At 46.4% G+C, this 19,115-nt stretch overlaps 1 protein-coding gene across 5 annotated transcripts in view; it reads right to left on the reverse strand.

Annotated features, from left to right (window-relative positions):
* LOC144826067 (astacin-like metalloendopeptidase) overlaps nucleotides 1-19,115 on the reverse strand; it is a 551,078-nt gene that overhangs the window by 69,063 nt on the left and 462,900 nt on the right. The window lies entirely within an intron of this gene.

The raw sequence follows: 19,115 nt of genomic DNA on the forward strand, positions 1-19,115 counted from the left end.
CACAAAACCACCATGCCCTCCACAATGTCTCATAGGTACTGGGGGAGAACTCCCAGAGCATTAAAGACTTTGACTTTTAATTTTCCCAATATAGCCCCCACACTTTGTCTATGGATAATGGAAAAAGTCTGACTAGCTCACTGTGCTGCCAGGTCATGGTGGAGCGACCGACATTGTCATTGTTAACTGACCTTTAAATGAGACTGTTGGTGGTAGACTAGGGTGATGCATGAAATTCAATCAGGCACAGAGGTAAATTGGTCTGCCAGCAAACTGGGATATTGTCCACATGGCTGCATTTGAAGGGTTAGCCATGATTGAGATTTGCCTAATTTGTGACAGCCAGAATACAATCCATCGGCCTGAACATGAGCAAAGGACACACTAAGAGAGATTTCCAAGTGATCCCTTCCTTCCTTAGGACATTATGCCTGGGTGCAGGAAGACTGATCTTTCCCTGACACTGTCCATGCTCTTCAGATCATATTAGCAATATTAATGCACACAGGTTCCTCTGGCTGGCTTTCCTCTGAATGTATGCTTGTTAACTTTCAAATTGGTCAGTGCTAGAGTAAGGTTGATGCGTTCATTCTCTGCAAAATAAGGCAGATATGTGTGAAGTCTCATCTGCTTCTATGTTTCTCAAACATGAAATAGAAAGAATCTTGAAAGACTGAAAGGAATAAAGGCAGACATGCATGTCTATACTGTTCACAAAAGTATAAAGTCACTGGTGAAAAGATACCGAAATTCAAAGCACATCTGAAAACAAGGTAAGAGACAATTTGCATCCCTTTCTCTAGTTTGTGGAACAACATTGCCACATTCATCAGGCACATATGCCGATATTTTGAAATTATAAAGAGGGATATTTTGCAGATTTTGCATTGCAGCTTTTTTTGCGTTCGTGTTTAGCAGTTTTTTAACGCAACACTGAACATCACAGTCTATAGCGGGAAAATTACGCTGTGTTGACCAAGTATTCACAACACGCCAGTACCATGCGTTAGTCTCCAGCTAAAGCGTCAAATGACCGCATTAAAATCAACACCACACTGAAAAAATGCGAAACATGAACGCAAAAAAAGCTGCGATGAGGCCAATCACGAAACAAAAATCAGCGAAAACCAGCAACAGGCCTGTAATTCACATCAAGCGTTATAAACAAGGGGTAACCCAATCGAAGTCAAAAGGACCTGGGTGTCAATATGTTATAGAAAAAATGGTCCCAGACATTAATTTAACTTACGCATTAGTCAGAACACAAATCAATTCATCTCTTCACTGTAGATTACCATTTGAATGAATCCTTTGGGAATATAACACAGAGTGAACAATCTTGCATCCGGCACAAGCACATCACCACGGGACGGTGACTTTGGGTGCCCTGAGGAACGGGCACCTTAAGGGCTGAGCTGGTGGGAAGATGGTGATGCTGTCCTGTCCGGGTGATCCGGACTGCTCAGGATTTGGGTGCCCTGTTGGACCTCAGTGTAGGCCAAAGCCAGCGGGCAGCACAAGCCTACTGCAACGTGGCACCGCATCCCGGATCATAGAGTTAGCGGCACCTCAAGGGCTGAACGGGTGTGCAGCCTGCGATGCTGCCCGGTGCACTGGTACGTCCTCTGCCATGGCGAAATCAAGACCCAGAATCAAATGTAAGAACTGGTGGCCTGCGGAGCGGGGCTGCATGAGGTGGAGAGTGCCATGTTCAAGAGCCCTGGGCTTGGAGCTTGCAGCGGCACGTGGTGGGCCCTCATTGTGACATGCCAGTGGCGCTAGCTGAGCAGGGAGAATTTGGGTTCGCAGGGGTGGGCATGCCCCGCAGGGCGGCGGGAGGGCCTGGGGTGCAGCTGCCTGGGTGCGCAGGGGCGGGCATGCCCCGCTGGGCGGTGGGAGGGGCTGGGATGCAGCTGCCTGGGTGTGCTGGGGCGGACATGCGATGATGTTCTGTGTAATTGTATGTACTCTGCCATTCATGTATCTGGACTCTGTTTCAAATGACGGATCTGTTTCAGATGTGGGACCTGGTGAACTGCACTACATACCGGCACTTGGTTGGAGACACACCTACGTCAGCAGGTGAGCAGTGAGTCCTAAGTGCCCAGTGTCCGCACTCTTTCTCCCTGTCCCTCTCTTGTTTTCTGTGTGTCTCTCTCCCTCTCTCTGTCCGTCTTTCTCTCTCTCTCTCTCTGGCCGTCTTTCTCTCTCTCCCTCTCTTTCTCTCTCTCTGTATCTCTCTCTCTCCTTTGCTTTCTCTATGTCCTTTGATGTGCGCAAGACACACCTTCTCATCATGATTTTTGTCTTGCAGGCTGTGACCTACAGATTGTCCCAAGGAGAGCCGCCATGTGTCTTCATTTCTGTTCAGTGTTTCTTTGAATACATTTTCATTTGTTAATTTGAAGGTGTATGTGTGATGCTCATTTTTGTGACGACAAATGCATGTCACCAAATGTGATTGTTCAAGTTCGGGCATTTATATAGCGCACTACTCACCCAGAGGGTCTCAAGGCGCTAGAGGGGGGTTCACTATTTGTCGAATAGCCAGGGGGTATATTATCAAGGGGTTTATCTCCGCTTTTTTGGCTTTAAAAGCCAAGAAAGCGGAGATAAAATTATCTCCCTATTACCAAGCTGTCGCTAACACCAGTTAGTGACAGCTAATAGGAGATAGCGACCATCTTGGGCCCCGCTTTGCATGTCAGTGATATTTATCACTAATGACATGCAAAGTGGGCGTGCCAAGATGTTAGCGACTGGAAACAGTCGCTAACATCGCTATCTCCTATTACCAACTTTTGGAGATATTCGCGCTAAGCGCGAATATCTCCAAAAGCTAACACCTGCCCTGAGCAGTTCTTCACCATGTTATCCAATGGGAGGTGGATAACATGGCTAAGAGCATTTGCTCGATAATGCATGAATATCGCTGCCTTTTCAGCGATATTCATGCATTGCGGCCGTTTTTTATCGCATTTGCGATAAACCTTGCTAATAGCAAGGTTTATCTGCGATAAAAATCGCCGATGTGCGGCGATAATTTTTGTCTCTAAACAAGTTAGAGACAAAAATTATCGCTAGTTGTTGGTAATATGCCCCCAGGTTTTCAGTTCTTTTCTGAAGGAGATGTGGTTCTGAGTAAGGCTAAGGTGGGTGGGGAGTGAGTTCCAGGTTTTGGCAGCCAGGAAGGAGAATGATCTGCCACCCATGGTGGTTTTTCGGATGCGCGGGACTGCGGCGAGGGCTTGATTGGATGATCTTAGTTGGCGGGTGGGAATGTAGAAGGACAGCCAGGTGTTGAGGCATTCGGGTCCCAGATTATAAAGGGCCTTGTGTGCGTGGGTAAGAAGGCGGAAAGTAATTCTTTTGTTGACGGGAAGCCAGTGGAGATTTTTTAGGTGTCCGGTGATGTGCTCTTGGCGCGGGATGTCTAAAATGAGTCTCGCTGACGCGTTTTGGATATGCTGGAGCTTTTTCTGCAATTTTGTTGTAATTCCGGCGTAAAGTGTGTTGCCATAGTCTAGTCGACTCGTGACCAGTGCATGGGTGACAGTCTTTCTTGTCTCGAGGGGGATCCAGCGGAATATCTTTTTGAGAATGCGAAGGACGTTGAAGCAGGAGGACGATACGGCGTTGACTTGTCTGGACATTGAGAGAGAGGAGTCTAGAATGAAGCCAAGGTTACGTGCATGGTCTGTGGGTGTGGGTGCTGATCCCAAAGCGGAAGGCCACCATGAGTCGTCCCAAGCTGAGGGGGAGGATCCTAGGATGAGCACCTCCGTTTTGTCTGAGTTGAGTTTTAGGCGGCTCTGTTTCATCCATTCGGCTACTTCTTTCATGCCTTCGTGAAGATTGGTTTTGGCGGTGTTGGGGTCTTTGGTGAGTGAAAGGATTAGCTGGGTGTCGTCGGCTTAGGAGATGATGTTGAGGTTGTGTTGACGTGCGATGGAGGCGAGAGGACTCATGTAGACGTTGAAGAGGGTGGGACTGAGTGAGGAACCTTGAGGAACGCCGCAGATGACTTCGGTGGGCTCTGAGTAGAATGGGGGGAGTCGGACTCTCTGGGTTCTTCCAGCTAGGAAAGAGATGATCCAGTCCAGGGCTTTTCCTTGTATGCCGATGTTGTTGAGGCGTTGTATGAGGGTGCTGTGACAGACAGTGTTGAAGGCGGCAGAGAGGTCGAGTAGAATGAGGGCCACTGTTTCTCCGTTGTCTAGGAGTGCTCGGATGTCGTCGGTCGCCACAATGAGGGCTGTTTCAGTGCTGTGTTTGGCTCGAAAGCCGTTCTGTGAGGGATCCAGGGAGTTGTTGGATTCAAGGAAGGTGGCGGTAGTTTTTCAGTTCTGAGGGGTCTGCTGTGGGTTTTTTCAGAAGGGCGCTGAGTTCGGCGTGTTTCCAGATTTCTGGAAAGGTGGCAGAGTTGAAAGAGCAGTTGATGACATCGCGGAGTTGGGGAGCGATGATGGAGTCAGCTTTGTTGAAGATGTAGTGGGGACAGGGGTCAGAAGGCGAGCCAGAGTGTATTGAGTTCATGAGGCGAATGGTGTCTTCAATGGTGATTGGGTTCCAGGAGCTGAGGTTGTTAGTTGGAGGGATGGGATCTGAAGGGGGTGGGGCGGGTTGGTCACTGGGAGTATTCTTGAAGCTGTTGTGGATGTCGGCAATTTTGTTGTAGAAGAAGGAGGATAGCGCATCGCAGAGGTCTTGGGAGTTAGTGATATCGTTGGAAGCTGCGGAAGGGCTGGTGAATTCCTTGACGATATTGAAGAGTTCCTTGCTGTTATGAGAATTGTTGTCGAGACGGTCCTTGAATGCTGATTTCTTGGCGGATCGAATCAGTTGGTGGTGTTTGCGGGTGGCTGTCTTGAGGGAGGCCATGTTGTCTGGGGTTGGTTCTTTTCTCCAATTCTTCTCCAGGGTGCGGCATGTCTTTTTGGATTTTTTAAGGTCATCATTGAACCAGGGAGCCTTTTTGCTGGATGATATCAACTGGTGTTTTTTCAGGGGTGCTAGTTCGTCCGCACTGTGGGTAATCCATTGCCTGAAGTTGGTGGCCGCTTGGTCTGGGTCCATTGCTAGGGTGGGAGGGTTTTGGTTGAGTGATGTGAGGAGTTGGTCGGTGGTGATTTTATTCCATTTTCTCCGGGGAATGGGTTGTGGACGGTTGTGGGATAGGGTGGTTTTGTAGCTGAAGTGAACACAGCTGTGATCCGTCCAGTGGAGAGCTGTAGTGCGATCGAAGGAGATGTGCTTGCTGGAGGTGAAGATAGGGTCGAGCGTGTGTCCGGCTGTGTGAGTGGGAGTGTCAACAAGTTGTTTGAGTCCGAGATTGGACAGGTTGTCCAGAAGGGTGGTGGTGTTGTTGTCGAGCATGTTTTCAAGGTGGTAGTTGAGGTCTCCTAGAAGAATGTAGTTCTCGGAGGCGAGGGCGTGCGGGCTGACGAAGTCTGTGATGTCGTCGCTGAATTGAGATCGGGTGCCTGGAGGCCTGTAAATGAGGGTGCCTCTAAGGGTGGTCCTGGGGTTGGTGTGGATCTGAAAGTGGAGATGTTCGGCGGTTGCAAGATCGTCGTCAGAGCTGGTTGTGATTTTGATGGTGTGTCTATGGACGATGGCGATGCCTCCTCCAGTTTTTTTATTGGTGCGGTCTTTTCGAATGATCTTGTAAGTGTTCGGTATGGCTATGGCGATGTCAGGGGCAGAAGATGCGTTCATCCATGTTTCGGTAAGGAAGGCGACGTCAGGTGACGCGGTGTCGATTAGGTCCCAGAATTCTGTTGCATGTCTGTGGACTGAGCGGGTGTTCAGTAGGATGCATTTCAGGCTGTTGAGTTCGGAGCTGTGTGCGGAGGAAGTGGGTTTTGTGAGGGTCCTGAAGCAGTTGAACTTGCAGGAGAGGCAGGCGAATGGGCCGTGGGTACGTCCTGGGGAAGCTTCGCAGCATGGTGGGGTGCGTCCGGGGTTGAGGGCGAGGAGAGTAGCGGCATCATATGTGACTCTAGGGGGTTGGGAGCGGCAGGGACCAGGGGGTCTGGCGCTGGGCGCGGTCCAGGCGCGGACAGGCGTAGACGGGCTTACCTTTGGCGCGCCTTCGGCGCGACTGGGGCGCGATCGCTGCGCGTGAACGCTGCACGTAGATGCATCTGTCATAAGTGGAGTAGTGGAAGGGGCGGAGCGTGGGAGGGGTAGCTGGGAGGTGGTTGCGTAGGGGGAGGGACGGGCTGCAGGCACAACAAAATGGTGGAAGCAACAACAACAAGACGCTATGGGTGCAAACAATCAGGCAGCACAAGTCCTATTAAATTAAGTTTATGGCAGTGGGGGAAGGCAGCGCTACGCACACAATTAAAGTACTTTAAACACTGAAAGTAATGCGAAGAGATAAAGATCAGCGCTAAGCCCACAGGTCGAATAAAATATTGTACACAGATAATGCAATGCGGAGCGCTACGCCGGATATCAGGTGCAGAATTAATATGAATAATGGCAGTGTGGGCAGGCAGCGCTACGATACCAATACAGCGTTTGCAGGTCGGGAGGTGGGCTGGAGCGACCGCTTCACACGAAGCTAGGCTGGTCACAGAGGCTTTCCAGCTGGGCTGTTCCTGGTCACTCGTGGGTGGGAGGGGTAGCTGGGAGGCGGTAGCGTAGGGGGAGGGACGGGCTGCAGGCACAACAAAATGGTGGAAGCAACAACAACAAGAAGCTATGGGTGCAAACAATCAGGCAGCACAAGTCCTATTAAATTAAGTTTATGGCAGTGGGGGAAGGCAGCGCTACGCACACAATTAAAGTACTTTAAACACTGAAAGTAATGCGAAGAGATAAAGATCAGCGCTAAGCACACAGGTCGAATAAAATATTGTACACAGATAATGCAATGCGGAGCGCTACGCCGGATATCAGGTGCAGAATTAATATGAATAATGGCAGTGTGGGCAGGCAGCGCTACGATACCAATACAGCGCTTGCAGGTCGGGAGGTGGGCTGGAGCGACCGCTTCACACGAAGCTAGGCTGGTCACACATCATGTGCGACATCAGGCTGATTATTAGGTACATTATTCCGTGTAGTTGATGTGGCATGTCTTTGACTGGGGGAGAGAGGAGATGCTGATCCTGGGGGTGGTGACGGTGGGTGTTTGGCCCTGTTGAGGCTCCCAGCTGCATGATCAGTGGCTCCACAGTATCTGTTGTACTTCTGGTGTGGCTGTGGGCTGGGCTCCCTTTTCTGGTGCAGGCTGTGGTCCGACTTTACACCAGGTCAGAGTAGGTGTTAATTTCCTGCTGCTAACGCGCCTTAACGCCTGTTTTGGGTTCTCATCGTCGATCTGGCTTGTCGTTGAGAATGTTACAGAGTGGTATTATCACTGCTTTTTGCACGGGAATGCCTACTCTGCATCTCATTAGCAATAGTTGCGGGGGTCATCTATGGCAAAGTTTTTTGCAGCTGCTATCGCAGGTGAACTGGTGCTATGGGCTGTTAGCACCAGCATGTGAATGGGGTGATAAATGTATCGCAACTTTGGGTGCAATAAAGTGTTGATAACTCGGTGATGACTCCTTGAGAATATGCCCCCAGTGTATAAAAAGCAACTCCCCAACTAAAGCTAGCACGTGCCGCATCATTAATTCTACATTTCTATCTTTTAAGTGAAAATATCACAAGAGCTATCATAAATCATGACATCGGTCCCAAACATACACGGTTCCTCTGGTGCTGCTACAAAATCCTCTTTGCATTTCCTCCATAGATACTCACCTATGGGGAAGAAATCAAGGCCGTCACTGGTAAGGATGCCCTCACTCCCGGAATGCCCTACAGTAAAGCCCTCAGCGTCAGCATCTCTCATTCAATTGTGAAGTCGGCTTTTACTGCTTCCAAAGGTGGAGTGAGTTTTATTTATGAATGAATAGAATAGAATTACACCCCAATACTGGAGAAGAACAGAAGTTACTTACCTGTAAACTGTGGTTCTCCAGTATTGGTGTCTTTCATAGATTCACATGCTTGAATATTCCCTGTCGTCAAAGTGGGAGTCCCACGGTAAATAACATAGCAATGTAGCTATAGCACGAGCATATATACATAGAGAAAGCAAAAACCATAGAGTTTTCCTGGATAGATAACATATCACTTCTATAATATGTCTTAGTCATTATGTTTTGGTCCAAATTCCAGCCAATCAGGTGTCAGCACCCTCTTAGAATGTTCTCCTCAGAGGCTCAGGCCCTCAGATTTTCGTAGCACAGAGTTATATGGAGTTAGGAGATCTAGAGAGAGAAGGAGAGCCTCTGAGGGGAGGAGGGTGGGTCGCATGTGTATCTATGAAAGACACCAATACTGGAGAACCACAGTTTACAGGTAAGTAACTTCTGTTCTTCTCCAGTAATGGGGTGTCTTTCGTAGATTCACATGCTTGAATAAGTGTAGTAAGCAGTAAAATTAGAATATTACCAGGTACTGATCCATCATCTTAATAATGATACTATAATGAGAACCATAATCATGTACAGTACAAAATATTAAAGTAAATAACATTGAAGAAGAAACTACCTTGCATATAGGAGGAGGGGAGCAACAGAGGGTCACCTTATTTAAAAAGATTTCGAAGTACTGCTTGTCCCACAGCTGAATCAGCTTTGTTTGCAGCATCCAGACAGTAGTGCTTCTTAAAAGTGTGCCTGCTAGACCATGTTGCAGCTCTGCAAATGTGATGAAGAGGCACACCAGCAAAAAGCGCTGTAGACGCGGAAACCTTTCTGGTAGAATGCGCTCTGACAGATGCAGGAAGTGGCTTTCCTGCTTGTTGATGGCAAAAGGCAATAGCAGAAGAAATCCAGCGTGCAGTAGTCTGTTTGATGACTGGATGACCATTCCACATCATCCCATAGGCCACAAAAAGCTGGTCCGATTTACGTATTGTTGCTGTCTTTTGAAGATAGAATTTTAGACACCATATAACATCCACGGAGTGGAGTGCTCTGTCTGCTGATGTCTGAGGATTAGGAAAAAAGGATTTTAAAACAACTGGTTCGTTTAGGTGGAAGTCTGATGGCACCTTAGGGATGAAAACTGGATTGGTGCGTAATAATACTGAGTCCTTACTAAACTGCAGATAAGGTGGTTTAATAGTAAACGCCTGAATGTCACTGACTCGACGTGAGGAAGTAAGAGCCAGAAGTAGAGAAGTTTTCCAAGTAATGTATTTAAGATCAGCTTTATGAATTGGCTCAAACGGGTGTCTCATTAATTGTGCCAAGAAAATGTTTAGACGCCGGGCGCCTGATGCTGGAATCTGGGGATCACGGTTCGATCCCCGGTGCTGGCAGCAGATTAGCCCAGCACCATGTGACTCTGGGCAATAGCTTGCTTAATCTTCCTGACGGCCCCCAGCGCCTAGAGACCCTTACGGGTGATTGTTCGCGCTTTACAAATGTGGATTCTTTTTATTATTATTAGACGCCAAGGAGGAGGTGGTCTATGAATTGGTGGGAACATCCGAAAAAGACCTTTAAAAAATTGCTGAATGACTCTGGAAGAGTAAAGAGAGTTAGAGCCATCCTGACGGAATCATGAGATTGCTGGTTGAAAAACCTTTACGGTGGCAAACGAGAGGCCTGACTTTGCCAATTGCAAAAAGAAAGGTAAAAGTTGATCAGAAGTGAATGTATAGGGTGCACCCGGGCCCCACTACACCATAGACAGAATCTTTTCCATTTGAGTTTGTTTGTCTTCACAGTTGAATGTGCTCTTGCTTTTACTAGGACCTCTCTACAATCATGAGGAATGTCCAAATTCAGGAATTCATAGTGCTCACGTTCCAAGCCGCTAAGCGTAGAGAAGCTGGGTCGGGATGGCAAACTTGGCCCTGATCCATGGTCAGGAGATTCTGAAGAGGGTGAAGGATGATCGGATCACACAGGGACAGAACAGGAGTTCCGTGAACCATATTTGCCTCGGCCACCTGGGAGCGATTAGAATAATGTGACAGGGTTCTTTCCTCATCCCAGAGGGATTGGTGGAAAAGCGTAGGCATATATTGTCGACCAACTCATCAAAAAGGCATTTCCGCATGACTCTGGTTGGGGAAGCAAACTTGCGTAGGACAGGCATTTGCGGTTCTGATATCTTGCAAAAAGATCTAGATTCGGGCGACCCCATACCCGAAAAATGTGGTTCAGTGTGGGTTGATGTAACTCCCATTCGTGATTCGCTGTAGAGGACCTGCTTAGAGAATACGCAAGATCGTTTGATGCTCACGGAACATGCACTGCTGAAAGGACGACTTGATGCTGAATAGCCCATTCTCAAATCTGTTGAGCCTGACAGGATAGTAGGATGGATCTCGTGCCCGCCTGTTTGTTTAAATAGTGCATGCACATTATGTTGTCCGTTCGAACCAACACCGATGCTCCTTGTATGATAGGACGGAACGCTTTTAGTGCCAAGTAAATGGCCAGTAATTCCAACCGATTGATGTGCCATTTCTTTTGCTGAAAGTTCCACTTTCCTTTTACTCTTAAGCCTTGAAGGTGAGTACCCCAGCCTTCTAGAGATGCGTCTGTTGTGAGAGTGTAGTTTGGAGTGTCTACCAGGAATGAACGGCCTGACGAGACGTTTCTTTCGAGAGTCCACCACTTGAGACCTTTCTTCATTCGACACGTGATGCTGACTATATCGTTAAAAGTCCCCGAGACTTGAGCCCATTGATTGTCTAACTCTTCCTGAATAGGTCTCATTTTTAGCCGGCAGAAAGGGACAAGAGGGATGCAAGAGGATAACATCCCTAGGAAAGATTTCAACTGTCGGACAGAAGCGGACTCTTTTAACAGGAGGGAGGACGCCAATTTGTGGAGAAGCAGACGTCTTTCTTGCGACAGAACAGCTTTCGCTAGCCTGGTGTCCAGAATGGCTCCCAAGAATATTCTGTTGTGAGCAGGGAGAAATTGAGATTTTTCCATGTCGAATGTGAGGCCCAGGGATTGAAAAAGGGACTTGCAGATTTGAGTGAGTTTGGAAGCCTGCCTGAGTGATCGTGCCTTTAGTAGACAATTGTCTAGGTACGGAAAAATTTGCACTCCTTGCAGGCGAAGGAAAGCTGCCACCGGTGCGAGATCTTTGGTGAATACACAGGGAGCAGAACGAAGCCTGAAAGGGAGAACTTTGAATTGAAAGTCTTTCCCGGCTATTCTGAATCTGAGAAATTTTCTGTGCCTTTGATGAATGGGAAGATGAAAATAAGCATCTTTGAGATCCAATGTTGTCATATATTCTCCTTGAGATAGTAAGGGGAGAACTTCCTGAAGGGTCAACATGCGAAATATCTGTTTCTTGATGTATTTGTTTAGGGCACGCAGGTCCAGAATAGGACGCCATTCTCCTGATTTCTTCTGAATGAGGAAAAACCTCGAATAAAAACCCCTGCCCCTCTGGAGTTTTGGTACCATTTCGATTGCACCCTTTCTTAGCAAGATTGAGAGTTGTTTCAAAGGTTCTTTGAGATGCGCAGGGTGTGGACCTCTTGGTGGAGAATTGGGAGGAATTTTTAGGAATTCTAAAGCATGTCCCCTGGTACAATATCCAAGACCCATTGGTCTGTAGTAATTTGTGACCATTTGGAGTAAAATTGCGTGATCCGACCTCCAACCCGCGGACACTCTGTGGTGTTAGCAATGGTTGAAGATGAAAGTCATGTTTTCTTAGAGGAAACCTTTCCTCTAAAAGAGGATTTACCTCTGTATTGCCAGTAGGATGAAGAGTGTTGTCTGTACGATTGTTGAGACTGGGAGGAGTAACACTGCTGACCTTGTCTATATTGGTTGGAAGAGCCACGAAAAAAGGACGAGGAACCACGGCCTCTTGCGCCTCAAAAAGTTTGTTTCTTAAATTGCAGAGTTCCAAGAGCATGGGCCATGTCGGTGTCTTTCTTTATTGTTTGAAGTGCATCATCTATATGTTGCCGAAACAAAGATTCTCCGTCATAAGGCATGTCTATAATCTTCGTTTGAACTTCCTGACGGAAAGATGTTGCTTTGAGCCAGCCCTGTCTCCTGAGAACCGCCGCCCCTGCTAAAAGGCGGAAGCCAGTAGAAGAGACATCGATACAACAGTCAATCATCTCTGAAGAAATCTTTTCCCCCTCATGCAGGATCTTTAATGCGTCTGGTTTTGAAGACTCCGGTATTAACTGCACTAAAGCAGAAATGTCCGACCACATTTGTCGATCGTATCTGGCAAGCATGGACATTGAGTTGGCTGCCCGGACGGTTGTAGCCGCCATTGTTGAGAATTTCTTGCCTATGGCATCGAGACGCCTACCTTCGCGGTCAGGTGGTGAGGATATTGGAAACGAAGGGTTCCTTGATCGTCGTTGATTATGGAATCAGGCTTTGTCTGAGAAATCAAACACGCAGGTGAAGTCGCAGGTGCTTTATATTTCTTGTCCAATCTCGGTAGGACTGCTGGAATAGAGTTTGGATTTTGCAAAATCTTTAATCTTTCATGCCAAATAAAATCAATGATTGGAATAGTGTGGACTTGCTTTTGGGGCTGCTCTTTAAAATCGTATAAGAAGCACTCCTCCTCGGTTACTGACATGGGAAGTTGAAACCTTTTCGCTGCTCTTTCCATGAGTGCATGGAAACTGCCTATATTAACTGGTGGGGAATCTATAGGAGCAGGAGTAGGGGAAGGCGTTTGAATTTGATAGTTGTCCCATTCTGAAAGTATGGATCTATCATCCAGCTCACCCTCTTCTCCTCCACCATCTTCATCATTATTGTCATCGTCCTCAATCAAAACCTGAGGGGTCTTTTGCTGGGACCCTGTTGCTGAATTCGAAGGTGTCACCACTGGGACTTTAGTAGTTTGAACAGGAGGTTGAGGTGCTGGAGAGGCCTGTACAGAACTCGGAAACTGGCGATTATAATCATCCCGCATATACTGTAGATTAGTAATTAAAGTCAGGGGAATCTGTGTCATTATAGGCTCAGGCTCAGGATGTGTCTCACAGGTAGAGTAATCATCATACTGCTCCTCTTCTTCTTCCTCAAGGTCTTCTTCATCTGAGTCCAAACATTTTATCAATAGTTCGGAAGGACTTCGAGCCGCTTTGAATCGCCCATCATCATCAGATTCTTCATCTTCTGAAGAAAATAATACTGCTGGAGGCTGAGATGATGTGTGAATCGGTAGTAACTCCTCCAAAGAGGAATGGCGCCGTTGAAGAAGAGAACTAGATGACTTCAGGGGAACTAAAGCCATAGACGTTGCAGCCACCGCCGACGGAGCCACCGCCGACGAAGCCACCGTCGACTGAGCCACCGTCGACGGAGCCACCGCCGACGAGGCCACTGTCGACGAAGCCACTGCCGACTAAGCCACCATCAATGAAGCCATCACCAACAAAGCCACCGTCGACGAAGCCACCGCCGCCGAGGCCGCTGCCGACAAAGCTGCCGCCGATGACAAGGACACCGTCGACGAGGTCACCGTCGACGACGAGGTAAGCCTTCTTCTTCTTTTTCTGCTTGGATGGTATCGTCTTCGATGTCAAAGGTATCGTCGACGAGATAGCTCTTATCTTCACTGATACCAACGTCGACAGAGAAGATGCCAACGACAGGACCAAAGCCATCTTCATAGATGATGATGTCGACGTCGTTGACGTAAGCTCGTCGACGGGCACTCTCGTCGACGGGGGACGAGATGATGGAATCGTCGACGATGATAGTAGTATCTGAGGTAAAAACTGCGCAGACTGAGTCTTAGACGCCTGAGTGTTAGATCTCGTGGGCGTAACAGGAGTAGGAAGACTCTGAGGGGGAGAACTCGCCCCTTTTGAAGTGGAAGGCTGGTCCTTGTGATGTTTCTTCACCACTTTAGGTTTAGGAGATGTCTTTTGATGTTCACTGCTTCTCTTCCGAGATGAAGACGTTTTGATGGAAGACACACTCTCTACATCAGAGACAGGGTTCTCTGACGTTTTCAACTTCTGTAGCCACAGAAGAAGACGGCCTTCTCTATCTTTCAAGGTCGTCTGTGAGAAGGTCCGACATATCTTGCAATCCTTAACCTGGTGTTCAGGATACAAACAATAAATACATTTTTTATGAGGGTCTTCCACAGCTACCACAAGGCCTGAAGAGGGATTTCTTGGTGGTAAACATTCCAAAAATAAGCTTCTGAGAGATTTGAGAAGAAAAACTGAGCAGAGCTCAGGGAGACTCCCTTCACACGACGTGCGGCAGAAAATCTGAGGGCCTGAGTCTCTGAGAAGAACATTCTAAGAGGGTGCTGACGCCTGATTGGCTGGAATTTGGACCAAAACATAATGACAAAGACATATCATAGAAGTGATATGTTGTCTATCCCGGAAAACTCTATGGTTTTTGCTTTATCTATGTATATATGCTTGTGCTATAGCTACATTGCTATGTTATTTACCTTGGGACTCCCACTTCGACGACGGGGAATATTCAAGCATGTGAATCTATGAAAGACACCCCAATACTAGAGAACTAAAACACCACTGATATGGGGCTGAGCACGATGAGTCTCAGCGACAAACTCAAAGATTGTCAGAAAACACAGCAAACAAACCTGATCCAAGTCATTTCAATGCAGGGCCCTATGGGCCCTATGGGGGTCCATGAACGACCCTCCGACCACCTTGAGAATTCAATGTTAAAAGTTGCAACGCCCACCTTGGAGTGGGGCTCCTTGAGTGGAACAGACCTGGCATTTTGAGTGATAATGTGTTATCTATTTAGACACCATCATGACCTGTATTGTTGTATTATAAAATTAATAAAAAGAAAGAAAGAAAAAAAAAGTAGCATTGCCCAGACACAGGTAAAAGCCCACCGGAACCCACATGAGACAGCCTAGAAACAGCCGAAAGTTCTCAAGTCTTCCAGAAAGAAGGCGTAAACCAATAACCCAAACATTGTTTAGAGAGAACGTCATTGTGCGCCACGTGTAGAGCCAGCGAAACGTTCAAATGTCAACAGACAGACCACCAAATAATTAAGACTCCTCTGCTTCTCAAAATTGCACCCAGCCCATGCAGGTCAAAAGGACGCTCCCATACCAAATAAATTAACACCCCTTTTTACGGAGTAGCCCAAAGAGGAAAATGCTATAGCCACCATAGCAGGCAGGGGGGCGCGAAAGTACACATAAAACTAAGACAGACTCAAAACTCACTAGTTCTTAAAACTGCTACCACCATTCTTCAGCACCCTGCTAGGTAGCCTCATGCTCCAGTAAAGTCATAGAATATACATGTTTAAAGAATACAAGGAATTGATCTAAAACTTTTCTAGCAATGTGCTTTTTCCAAACTGACAAACAACCCATAGCTCTTATCCTACAGGTCAGCAATCTAACCACATGTGGACCATCATTGCAGCAGTTGCCATCTCTCCAGCCCGAGCCAGCCAAAAGAAATTTCAATCTCAGCATCTAAAAGGGACTTCTACAAGCCAACAGCCCAAGATCACAGACTACAAATGTACTTTATAGTCGTTTATTTATAACAAACTCGCCTTTTTGATCTTCACTATGACAAGACAAGATACCTCTGGGTGCCCAGACGACCTACATCTCCCCAAAGACCATCCTACAGACGACATATGTGTTTTAATTTATGTACCCCTGTATTACTGTACACACTCTGCTTAGCCAGGATGCTGACGCGCAACGTCAATACCCGGAATGTGAACATCTATATACAAAGGGAACGAGGCAAAACGCTAACCGCCCTAACACCCAAGTACATTGGGCAATATCTGTCTGTATGTGGTGCAATTGGACTAGGAGTACAATCCCTCTCTACTCCAAATTTGAAAACAATTTTCAAAACAACATTTTTTCAATGGTGGTCCAGCACCCACAACTATATTAACAGTATTTCAAATTATTAGGAGTCCAACATATATTCATCAAAAGTTTATAATGGTGATATATCCAAACATGCTACACACCACGTAAATCACTGTATCTGCCGACAGTATCTCAGTTGAAAAAATAACTTTATTCATTTTCTTCTTTTAAAAAGCATCATTAAAATAGTCGCTTATAGTAGCCATTCGTAGCAGTCATTGTGTTTCGTCCTGCACGGACTTCTTCAGGGCTCCGGTTAGTACATTAGAAACTTGTGTTATGCAATGGCAAAGGAATTCCAATAATCTGTCAAATCCCTCTATGTGATGGTCAAATTTTAGTATGTGATCTCAAATTTCAGTTAGCGTCTCTGGCATGTTGGAATTCATTCACCTTTGCATGAGCACCTGAGTCTCATCTACTCACCATTGCATGAGCACCTGAGTCTCATGTACCTGTATCTCTGTAGGATTAGAGCCAAGATACAACCCAGTAGAGTAGAACCACATAAGCAGTAGTAAACATCTCCTAATACGAGGCCACTCCCACAGTACTGTACCTTTATACTGAACCTAGCGGCATTCAAACAGAGGTAGAAAGGATGCACAGACGGGGCAATGTAGGGGAGGACACTGTTTTACCCCAGCCTTTGTACAACAGAGGTTCTTTGAGGTAGCACAACCACTGCTCCAGTACGCAAAAAAGTACGTCCCAACTTCTGTCTGTGCCCCTGGATGGCCCTGAACGTATTTGAGGCTGCCTTATTTAATGACAAATGGGTCTAAGACATGGAATTCCAGCGTAGGGCTATCCACCTCGATAACACTAGGGGAAATGAGTCCTATAGGAAGGGAGAGAATTCCAGCATAGATACCCCATGTCAGGAAATCTGGGCTACTGAGATACATAGGTACACATGGTTTGAAGAGAAGGGCCATCACCTAATTGTATGGTAACTTACTTTGTGTTTCAGAGGCAAAGGGACGATGCCGCTCGGGACCAATGTCACTGCAAAGCAGTGTTTCACATACCAGATTTGCAATGGAGCACCACCACATGAATGGAATTTTACTAGCATTGCAGCGGCCTTGCCTATGCCCAACATATTCCCAGATGGCGAGGTCTCTGCGCCCTTGTAACCATACACACCCCAACCCTAGTCATCCTTGGAGAAGATCAGTATAAGTTGAACCAACATCCGCTACAGAAGAAAACAACTCTGTTGCATCAGGCTTGAAGAAGAAGCACTGCTGATTATTTTGATTGAGCTCAGTACAAGGACATTCCGGAAGAATTCATACTGTTCATGGACACTCAAATCAATCAAGGGGGGCAACGCTTTCTTAACCATTCAGACAAAAGCAGATACCCACTGGTTCCAAATAGCCCTTAAGCCTTATGGTAATGCAAGAGTGGTATGTGTTGGACTTGATGATCGTGATGGAGGGAGGTGTGTGTGCCAAGATTGGTTCTTACACTTGTAATTTTATCCCTGGAAACGAGATGGATAACGGGACACTGGCTCTTGCCAACCAAGCACTGCATCCTCTACAGACCGACACGAAGGAGGAGGGGCCCCCTTAGCTGGACTGGTTCAGTACTCTTTTCACCTGGCTCCCTCTATGGGTGAACCGGCTGTGCATATCACTGCTTCCTGTTGTCATTGTTGTACTATTACTGTGTGGTTTCCTACAGGTGGGGGTTGCCTGCTGTAAAGACGCAGTCCGCAAACTAGGTAGCATGCAAATAACTAGGAAGGGGATAACAGACACCTCCACAGCAACACACACCATTTTAAATAACATGATTGTCATGACAGATGAGAAAAATTATGCAGTTGATAATCCAATTAGCGGGGGGAATGTTGAGTTCGATAAATACGATAGCAGTGTACACCCTGATGTACGCATGAATAGCAGCGGCAGTCCCAATAAATGCAATATTGATGCATGCTTTGATCTATGCATGGGAAACTATGTCAATACCAGTAATTGCAATACTGATGTATGCTGTAACCTATGCATGCACGGTGATGTCAATACCAGTAAATCTAATGTTGATGTATACTGTAACTTATGCCTGCCTGATGACGTAAATATCAGTGAATTCAATGTTGATGTACGATGTAACAACTTTACGTGTAATAATGAGAATATCAGTAAATATGATACCAGTGAACACCATGTTACACGTACACACATTCACAAACTTGTATCATTGCTGTCGGATTTATCTGAGATGACCTACCCTGCAAACCCAAGTCAGAGATACGTGGTCAGACAGGTCCTACAACACAAAACCAGCCTACCAATTGACAGGTCAATGGTAAGGTTACACTTAGCCCAAAGACAAACGTGAACCCAGGGAAAACTCTGATCGATCCCACAAACAGGTAGTCACACCACAAACAGGGCAGAGGAAATTGGCCACTATAAAACATGTTTGGCCAAAGGCGTGCATTCCAAAGAAATCAAAAAGTTAGATGCAATATGTAGTTAGGAACAATAATTTTCTAGACAAGCATTAATGGTTGTGTTTTATTTGTAGTGTTGTTTCCCTCAGTTATCAAGAACCCTCACAGGGGCATGCTGTTCAGTGTTTATAAATATTAATGAAGATTCCTAGATAGAGAAATAGAACTGATTGCTACTGAAATTAGAAACATGCCATTTGGACAGGTATGTGCGAGCACTGACCCTTTGGGTATTAGGAAGCAACTAAATGCAAACGTTTCAGCAGCAACTATTGAATACAGTCAGTCTCCCTCCTTTCCTATACTCACTTTGGGGCCAATTCACAAAGGTACATTTAGACCTGAACTATAAGTTTAGACCGGAAGTCTAAGTGTTGACCTGAAGGTACATTTTAGACCTGAAGTCTAAGTGTGGACCTGAAGGTACATTTCAGACCTGAAGTCTAAGTGTAGACCTGAAGGTAAAGTTTAGACCAAAATGTAAAGTTTAGACCTGAAGTCTAAGTGTAAACCTGTAGGAAAAGTTTAGACCTGGAATCTAAGTCTACACCTGAAATCTAAAACTAGACTTCAGGTCTAAACTTACGCTTTAGGTCTAAAATTGGAATTCACGTGTAAACTTGGACTTCAGGTCTAAGTTTAACTTTGTTAATCGGGCCCTTTGAGTCCTTTTGTTACCCCCTAAACTTCCAACAAAAATCTTTGACATCCACCAAGCCTCAGGCCCTCCAAAGGCCTTAAAAAGTTATGA

This window comes from Lissotriton helveticus, chromosome 3_2 (genome assembly GCF_964261635.1).
Source record: "Lissotriton helveticus chromosome 3_2, aLisHel1.1, whole genome shotgun sequence".
NCBI lineage: Eukaryota > Metazoa > Chordata > Amphibia > Caudata > Salamandridae > Lissotriton > Lissotriton helveticus.